At 43.8% G+C, this 8,831-nt stretch overlaps 1 protein-coding gene across 7 annotated transcripts in view; it reads right to left on the minus strand.

Moving 5' to 3' along the window:
- NAP1L1 (nucleosome assembly protein 1 like 1) overlaps nt 1-6,262 on the minus strand; it is a 37,250-nt gene extending 30,988 nt beyond the window's left edge. For 3 of the 7 annotated variants that reach the window (XM_065934114.1, XM_065934113.1, XM_065934111.1), the window contains exon 1: nt 6,125-6,261. The gene's annotated coding sequence lies outside the window, so the exon portion shown is untranslated. Of the gene's footprint in view, nt 1-4,702; nt 4,722-6,124 lie in introns of those variants that run through there. The other 4 variants (XM_065934116.1, XM_065934117.1, XM_065934112.1 and 1 more) reach the window with 4 other exon arrangements.
- Between the last annotated feature and the right edge of the window lie 2,569 nt (nt 6,263-8,831).

Raw genomic sequence — 8,831 nt, forward strand, 5'->3', positions numbered from 1 at the left:
CTTAGAAGAAATCGTCCAAAGTATGGCAGTGACTAGAGGATAAAAAATATGGAAGACATTTTAGGATACAAAAAGTCTAACAAAGATTTAATAGAAGTCCTAGGAGTAGAGGAGAGAATGGGCAGAATATTTGAAGATATAAATAGCCAAGTTATTTTCCAGAACTAATGAATGACAAGTCCTACAAATCCCAGTCAGCAAAATAAAAAACCCACACTTAGATACATGAGTGAAAATGCAAGACGAGAGACAGAAGTCACCTCAAAAGCATTCAGAAAAGACTCAGATTAACATCAAATGCGTACAAGACTGACAGTTGCTTTCTCTTCAACAGGCACCAAAAGACGACGGAATGGTCTATGTGCTCAATGTGCTGAAAATAACTAAAGATCTTAGACTGTTACACCCAACTGAAACAGGTAAAACAGGTACTTTCAGGCAAAAATATCTCCAGCACTCTCATTAATAAGTTCTTTAAGTATATTCTTCAGGCAGAAGTCAAGTGATCCCAAAGAGAAAGTCTAAAGACACAAGAAGAAAGGAGAGGCAATAACAATACTAGCATATTACCAAAATAAATATTTTAAAAGAAATAGTACCACTGTGTAATGTGCCAAATTTAAACTATCATAATATTAAGTCGGCAGTGAGAAAAGTGGGGAGGAAATGGCTTACTCTACTGTTCTTAAATAAACAAGCTTTAACTTCTAGGGTGACCCTAAAAGTTCAGAAACAGAACATGTAACTTCCAAAGTACAAGAAACATCAAATAAAATACTTATTTTTGTTGTTTAGTCGATGAGTCATGTCCGATTCTTGTGATCCCATGGACTGGAGCCCACCGGGGTCCTGTCCATGGGATTTTCCAGGCAAGAATACTGGACTGGGTTCCTGACTCAGGGATCGAACCTGAAAACTTCTGCAAAGCAGGCAGATTCTTTACCACTGAGCCACTGGGGAAGCTATACTTATTTTTACATCAATCTAAAAGAAAAACAGGTTGGAAAAATAAAAAGCACACACAAATTAAAATTAAACCTAATCATAGTGATTACATAAATCAACTAAAGGCTCCCTTTTAGAACTATCGGATTAAAGAAAATTCAACTGCATCCCACTTCTAAGAAACACATCTGTAACAAGAATACAAACAGCTTCAAGATAAAATACAATCCTTAACCAAAAGGTGGTATCATTGTACTAACACCAGAAAAAACATATTCAAAGGAGAAACATTCCTAAGGATTAACATTTACAATAAAAGGTTCAACCCAGTACTCAGTGTTACAGATCTCAATGTAAAGACACGGTTCATAACAAGACTGAAGGCAAATCTCAACCAGAAAACCTGAACATGAAGAAAATCTTCCAATGGAGAAAGAGAGGAAAATGAGTGATTCAATCAGATCATTATCTGGTTATTTTGTGGTTGTGTAAAAGCTAGATGTCCAGAAATCAAATGATCTACCATTCCAGTATACTTGATTCTGTTCTTACTTCCAACGACAAAGAAAGAAAAATAACATTTACATAGCTTACTCTGTAAGACTATTACAGGCTTTCCTCTTATTTGCAGATAAAATAGTAAGCAACTTGCTCAGCAACACATAAATGAAAAAACTAGGAATTAAAACCTGACTTCCAATACCCATGCCAATTCCACTATTCCAAAAGCCAAAGTGCTTCCCCTATTACCTACTACACAGATTATATAACCTATATATTCCTTTACATAGCCAATCATTAAAAACTACACATTTGGGGTATTCTCTGGCAATCCAATGGTTAGAACACTACACTTTCACTGTGAGGGCTTGGGTTCCACCTCTGGTTGAAAAACTAAGATCCCACAAGCCTTGCAGCACAATCAAAAATTTAAAGTAAAGTTTTAAAAGATTTAAAGGATAATGAAAAGAAAACTACTACAAGTGTTAATTGTTCAGCTGTGTCCAACTCTGCAACCCCATGGACTGTAGCATGCTTCTGTCCATGGAATTCTCCAGGCAAAACTACTGGAATGGGTAGCCTTTCCCTTCTCCAGGGGATCTTCCCGACCCAGGGATCAAACCCAGGTTTCCTGCATTGCAGGCAGATTCTTTACTGTCTGAGTGACCAGGGAAGCCCGCAGTGGTAACCGATCCACCTGCCAACGGAGGAAACAGAAGAGAAGACCCCTTCGAGGAGGAAATGGCAACCCACTCCAGTATTCCTGCTTGGAAAATTCCAGACAGAGGAACCTAGCAGGATACCATGTGTGCACGGACAGACACACACACACACGGACAGACACACACACACACAGGATACCATGTGTGCACGGACACACACACACACACACACATGTTTTAAAGCAGAAAGGTTCAAGTGAGCCAGTAAAACCTCCTAATCTCAAGCTGAACGCATTTTAAACAAATCTATATTTTGGACACTGCTGTTCTACCAACAATTTCGGTGGGCCAGGGGCTCAGCACTTGATTCCAACACAACCTCTTAGTTAGAACATCTCATTCTTTATGCTCACTTTTTCACTTCAGAGATACCAAATCAATCTAGAACTGACTTTTATACGGGTCCGAAGCCAAATACACTATTTGAGAACACTATCTTCTGTTCAAGTAATTGCATTATCTATAGTACCATCTGACCAAACAGCACAGAAAAATATATGGACTGATCATCTGGTGAAAAAGCACTCAGCACTGACAAAACTACAACAATGTATTCACATATCAGACATATATTGGAAGACATCTTCATGCCTCTAAGTGCTTTAACTGTCCTCTGAAGCCCAGTGGAACCCAAGCGAGAGAGCTTTTAAATTCTAAGCAGATATAAACTGTACAGTGAAGTGAAAGTTGCTCAGTCGTATCCAACTCTTTGCGACCCCATGGACTATATACAGTCCATGGAGTTCTCCAGGCCAGAATACTGGAGGGGGTAGCTGTTCCCTTCTTCAGGGGATCTTCCCAACCCAGGGATCGAATCCAGGTCTCCCACATTGCAGGTGGACTTTTTACCAGCTGAGCCACAAGGGAAGCTCAAGAACACTGGAGTGGATAACCTATCCCTCTCCAAGGTATCCTCCCGACCCAGGAATTGAACCAAGGACTCCTGCATTGCAGGCGGATTCTTTATTAACTAAGCTATGAGAGAAGCCCTATATACTGTATGGTATAACAATTAAGTCAAGGTAACTTCCTTTAAACAAATATAAAATCCATATTATAAATCATCATTTCTCAGTTATATAACCTTGGATAGTAAGTTCTTTAAATGCTCTGTACCTCAGTTTCCTCATTTAAATGTTGATGCTACTTATCTCTAGCATTAAATGAGTTATATTTATGTAGGATAATTTAAAACATTGCCTGAATAATCATGCAAGAAATCCTATTATTTTATGCTTGTTGTACCCTCTTTACTTGAGACAGTATTTTCAAAGTAATTAATAAACTCTTCAAAATTATGACCCCCTTTTCCAATAAAAATAAAAATGCATAAAACTTCTGAACAAGTAAAAATATATCAAATTATGTAGCAGTAGAAAGCCGAGTTGGTAAACAGAAATAACTTTGGGTTGAGACCACTTGGCAAGTCCAGCAATGTGATCTACTGGTCTGCAGCTAAAGTACTAAGTAACTTACAAGACTGAAAACAGCAGTGCTCAGGTTCTAACCCCTACTCTGCCCAACCTGTTCAGACGGAATTAGTATGAAGTGGGACTTAGTATTAGCATAATTTTAACAAATTTCTTCAGGTAAAGAGGTTATAGACACTCTTCTATCTCCCACTTTCCAGCTCTTTTTTTCTTTAGAACACTCATAACAACTCAACAATTTATATCAAATAACCAATTTGCCTGTTTGGCTCATGATAATAAGATATATGTCGAAATAGGAGCTAAAATTTTACTCAAAGCACCAGCTAAGAACATAAGCAATTACAGATTTGATTAGACTTGAGGATATGGATAGATTGATCATTATTTCCTAAACTGATCCGGATTCACAGCCTCTTTCATTAATATTTCAAATTATCAAGCAGAAAACAAAGTAAGCAAAGCAATTTTTAATTTTGACATCTTCATACCTTTAAGTCACAGATTCTACCTTTTTTAGCCACTTTTCCTACAAAAGGATATTGTACTGAATACATCTGGTAGAGTTCAGAATCGGTCATCTCAAGGCAATATGGGCAAGTTGAGTAAGTAATAAAACAAGCAATAGTATTGTGGATTAAGTTAGTTCTGGTACACGTGTGGGGGGGGGGGTTGGTTTTTTTAATCGCTAGATGACAAGGACAATCGTGTCACATTTAGTACAGTTTAACAATTTTCCCTGTCAACAGATCCAGTATCAAAAACAGGTACTTTACAACAGATAAAACTTATAAAAATTTTCAGACTGGTATGAAAGGGCGAATCTTCTTATAAAGTAAAAGGCCCATGTTAGATCTGGGCCATTAATCTGAACCCAGACAACTTCGAAATAAGCCTGAGACATCAGTCCCAGAAGGTCACGGTAAACCTCATTTACCTCCTGTCAGCTTTAAATAAGTTATTCTAAATATAAGGCTTTTCCTTTATCCAATCAAAGGTAAGGTGTATTACCTCCTAAGGAAAATAAGTATAGAAGTAGTTATTAAAGCTAACAAAAAAACAGGACTTAAAATACTAATTTGAAGTATTTTTGATGCCACCTACTTTCAAAAATGACAGATTTCGTTTTCCAGCTCAGCTCTCCTGAAATCAAATAAGCAGTGTAAGTTGTGAGCTTTTAAAATGCAGTCCTTACGGAACCCACAATCAAAGAGAATAAAATTGGGGCTCCTTGTGGACATCACGTGCCCGGCTCTTTCTTCCTCCAAAAACCCAGCCCTCCCCTACAGGCCTTCATTCCCCGCCTCCTTTCCCGGCCTCTTTTTTTTTTTTGAGGGCAAAGCATGAAGCAGTGATGAGGCAGCAGGCTACAAACCCGGCTCAGTACGTTTACTTGTACGTCTCATTTCACCCCATACCTCCTCCACCATAACGTTAAAAACCAAACAGCTAGTAAAGTATCTCACTGTGGGAACGTGAATAGAGGAACTAGTAAGAAAGCAATAGAAGCCTTCGACTTATTAAAGACACTGCAGGCCAAATCCTTCACCTCCACTGTTCAGGACTCGACTAATTACAATCAATGCTTCCCAAATTAAAAAACCCTGATGAAGATACCCATCCTAATTCTAATTTGTATTTGAGAGGACACAAAAGAATCTCGTTAATAACAGCTAACGTAAGTGCTTTACACGCGATAATTCTTAAAATTCTAGCAGTGAAGGCCCCGCTCCTTCATCCATCAACTAACATTCACTTTCTTGTGGTACCTAAAAAGATTAAGACCAAAGAGAAGCAGGGAAGTGTTGGAAACCCAAGAGCTGGACTGATTGGCTCCCAGCTCACCCTCGCATCCCACCACCTCCTCAACTTTCAGTGGAGGGTTACCAGACTGGGGTCTGCACCCGCGCCCGGGTCGCGGCCACGTGCAGAGGGAGCTGCGGGGTTCCCCTCCCTGCCGGGTCGCCGCCTCCCGGGGGCGGGCAGCCCGGATCCTCACCGCCTCCCCGCCCCTCCCCGCCCCGGGGCCTGGTCCCCGCGCAGCCCCTCCCTCCCGTCGGAATTCGCAGCCTCCGCGGCTCCTTCCCTCCCCCCGCGGCCTCCCCTCCGGGGAGTGGGCGTCGCGGCGACGGCGGGCTGCAGACCCCGACTCGGGCCCGAGCGCCTCCCGGCTCCCAGCGGCGCGGCCGCCTCCCCGCTCCGGGCGCCCGGGCTTCGCCAGGGCCGCGCCCTCGCCCGCGCAGAGAGGCCGGCGGGGCTCAGAGGGCCCCGGAGCGGACTCTCCCGGGCCGCGCCGACGCTCCTCCGCCCCACGCGCCTCCCGGTCGGCTCCCTCGCAAAGCGTCGGCCGAGCCGCGGGCCCTCTACGCCGGCGGGGTCGCGGCTCCCACAGCGGTTCGGGCTCCGGCCTCAGCGGACGGCCCCGGAGGCCCAGCTCGCCGTCCCCAGCCCCCTCACCCCTCCGCTCACGCGGGCCGCCCGGGACCTCCACGTCCCTCCCTTCCCCATCCGGCCCTAGCCCGTTACCGGTGGCGAGCGCGGGGAGCCGGGCGGCCCGAGCTGCGCAGGCAGTGACTCAGGGCGGCGGCGGGAGGAGCAGGAGGCGGCGCCGCGAGCAGATGGCGCTAAAAAAGACCCGAGAGCCCGCCGCTCGCGCTCATATACAATCAGCGTCAGCACGCAGGGCCCGCTCCGCCGCCCGCCCCCCGGCCTCCCCGTCTCCTAGCGACGCGACTGGGAGGCGGGGCCAGAGCCGGTCGCCTAGCAACGATACCTTCCTCCTTTCCCCCGGCGACCTCCAAACTCGCAGCGCCAGACTTGGGTTCCCGCCTCCGCCCCCTACGACGCCTCCAGCCATCTCTACGCTCTTAGCTAGAGAGGAACTCGCCGCCCCTTCCGTTCCGGGCTAGGGCCCTGACCCTAGCCTCGCTCACGGCCCACCTCGGCCCCCGCCCCCTCACCCCGCACCCCCGCCTAGTACCGGGAAGGATGAGGGCGGGATGCCAACCTCCGGGTCCTGCCTAGCCGCATCCTGACAGCCAGCGCTCCTTAGTTCCCTACCGTGTCGGGGCCTAATTCCTACAAACTCTCCGATCCCGGGTAACCGTTTCCTCTCCCCGCCCATTTTTCACCGTGAGAACAACAGTTCTTTCCTCCTAACCGCCTCGGCGGCGTCTTTTGCCGGTTTTGCTTTTGCTAACTCAGTGGGTCACCGTGGCTTCCGGGGATGCTCTTCATTCCAGCTTCTCCATCCTTTTACCTGACTTGCGATCCCTCATGTCTGCTTTCGTATGTTTGATGGATGAAAACGGCATGTTCGTGTATGGTCTGGACGCTTTATAATGAGGACAGTGTTGTTTCCTCATTTTGAAAAAGTAAATCCAACCTCATGGCTATTTTCAATTGAAGCTGGACTGACTAATACTAACTCTTAAGACAGTGGTTCTTAAAGTGTGGTCGGAGGGTTCCAGTACTCTTTCAACGGGGAAGTCAAAAGTATTTCCATAATTCTAAAATGTTATTTGCTTTGACACTCATTCTGTCATAATTATACAGTGGAGTTTTCCAGAGGCTACATGACATGAGATATGGAAACACTGAAAACAGAAGCAAATATTAGAATCCAGTCATCTGCTGCTCAACCAGACGTTAAAGAGATTTGCAAAAACATAAAACCACTCTGCTCAATTTTTTCATTTTGGAAAGTAGTTACTTTTCATATAAAAATTTATTCTCTGTTAACATTTAATCGGTTTGTTGTTTAAAATGAAATAATAACTACTCATTTCTTAATTTCAAATATGATATAGTTATCTTCAATGCACATAAAACTTCTTTGGAGTCCTAAATTTTTTAAGAATATAAAGAGGTCCTTGAGATTAAAAACTTTAACAACGCTTCTCTGTTGTAGTCCTTGAAACTTCGAACTACTTAGAGTCATCTATTGTAACTAACCAAATTCCACTTTAGAGGATACAGGGTTTTTCCTCAGCGCTCCCAACCTCACTGAAACTAGTTGCCTTTCTCACTCTATGCTACAGATGCCTCGGTTTATCCATTCATTTTGGTTCTTCACGTGTGATTCTTTTGGCTTCTCAACCATCTGTCTTCATTGACATTCTACTTGACAGTAATGTAAAACTCACAAGGATTATAGTAACATCAGTAATGACTCCTCAAGAAGAATCTACAATATACAAGATAGGTAGACCAGTGCACAGTATGTCAGTACCCTTGGCACTGATTTCTATGGCGACCTCAAGAGCAACGCAGTCTGAAGTGAAATTTGTTCAGTCATGTGCGACTCTTTGCAATCCCATGAGTACTGGAGTGGGTAGCCATTCCCTTCTCCAGGGGATCTTCTCAACCCAGGAATCGAACCCAGGTCTCCCGCATTACAGGCAGATTCTTTACTGTCTGAGCCACGAGGGAAGCCCCAATGCAGTCTAATCAAAGCTAAATAACTTGTACCTCCTTTCCATAACTTTTTGTGGTCTGACCATCTGAGACCAAATTGAAGTTAGCCTTTGTGATGGCTTCCATCCCACTTTTGGGAACCCCACCAATTTCAGCCACTGAACTAAGGTTCGTAATTTCTGACACTTCAACTCCCAGCCCCTATTCAAAGGATTATCATTACCAGTTTATGTTCTCTCCCTTCCCTTTTCTCCAGCTCCTTCCTCCAGTTTCCCCCTCCCTTTTCTTTCAGTTATCCTAGCCAGTCAAAAGAAATGAAATGCTAATAGGTCGCTAATGTGATCTTTTGAACCACAGTTTGTAAATCTAAACCTTTACCATTTAAGCCCAGAGAAGGGCAATCATTTAGGCAGTCATTCAGCAAATATTTGTCAGGAACAATTTGAGACACTGGAAATACTGCACTGAACAAGAAAGACATGATTCTTAATTTTATTGAACTTGTGTTCTGGTGAGATGGGGCAAGTGATAGACAAGTAATGAAATAATTTTACGTATTAGTAAGTGAAAGAGCTGTGGAGAAAATAAAAAGACATAAAGGGGTAGAAGGTGACTGATCTGAGCATCGGTTCAGTTCACTTGCTCAGTCTTATCCAACTCTTTGAGATCTGATAAACCACTGAGCTTTTCACGTGGCTTTGACCCCCTTAGGCCCTGGAATCACACAACATAGTTAACTCATGTAATTTATTTACAGTAAATGGTGGTTCTGGTCACTGATCTTGGATCATGCAAAACTTTTTATTAGAGTTTCTTT

The sequence above is a fragment of the Muntiacus reevesi genome, chromosome 4 (genome assembly GCF_963930625.1).
Source record: "Muntiacus reevesi chromosome 4, mMunRee1.1, whole genome shotgun sequence".
NCBI classification, from domain to species: domain Eukaryota; kingdom Metazoa; phylum Chordata; class Mammalia; order Artiodactyla; family Cervidae; genus Muntiacus; species Muntiacus reevesi.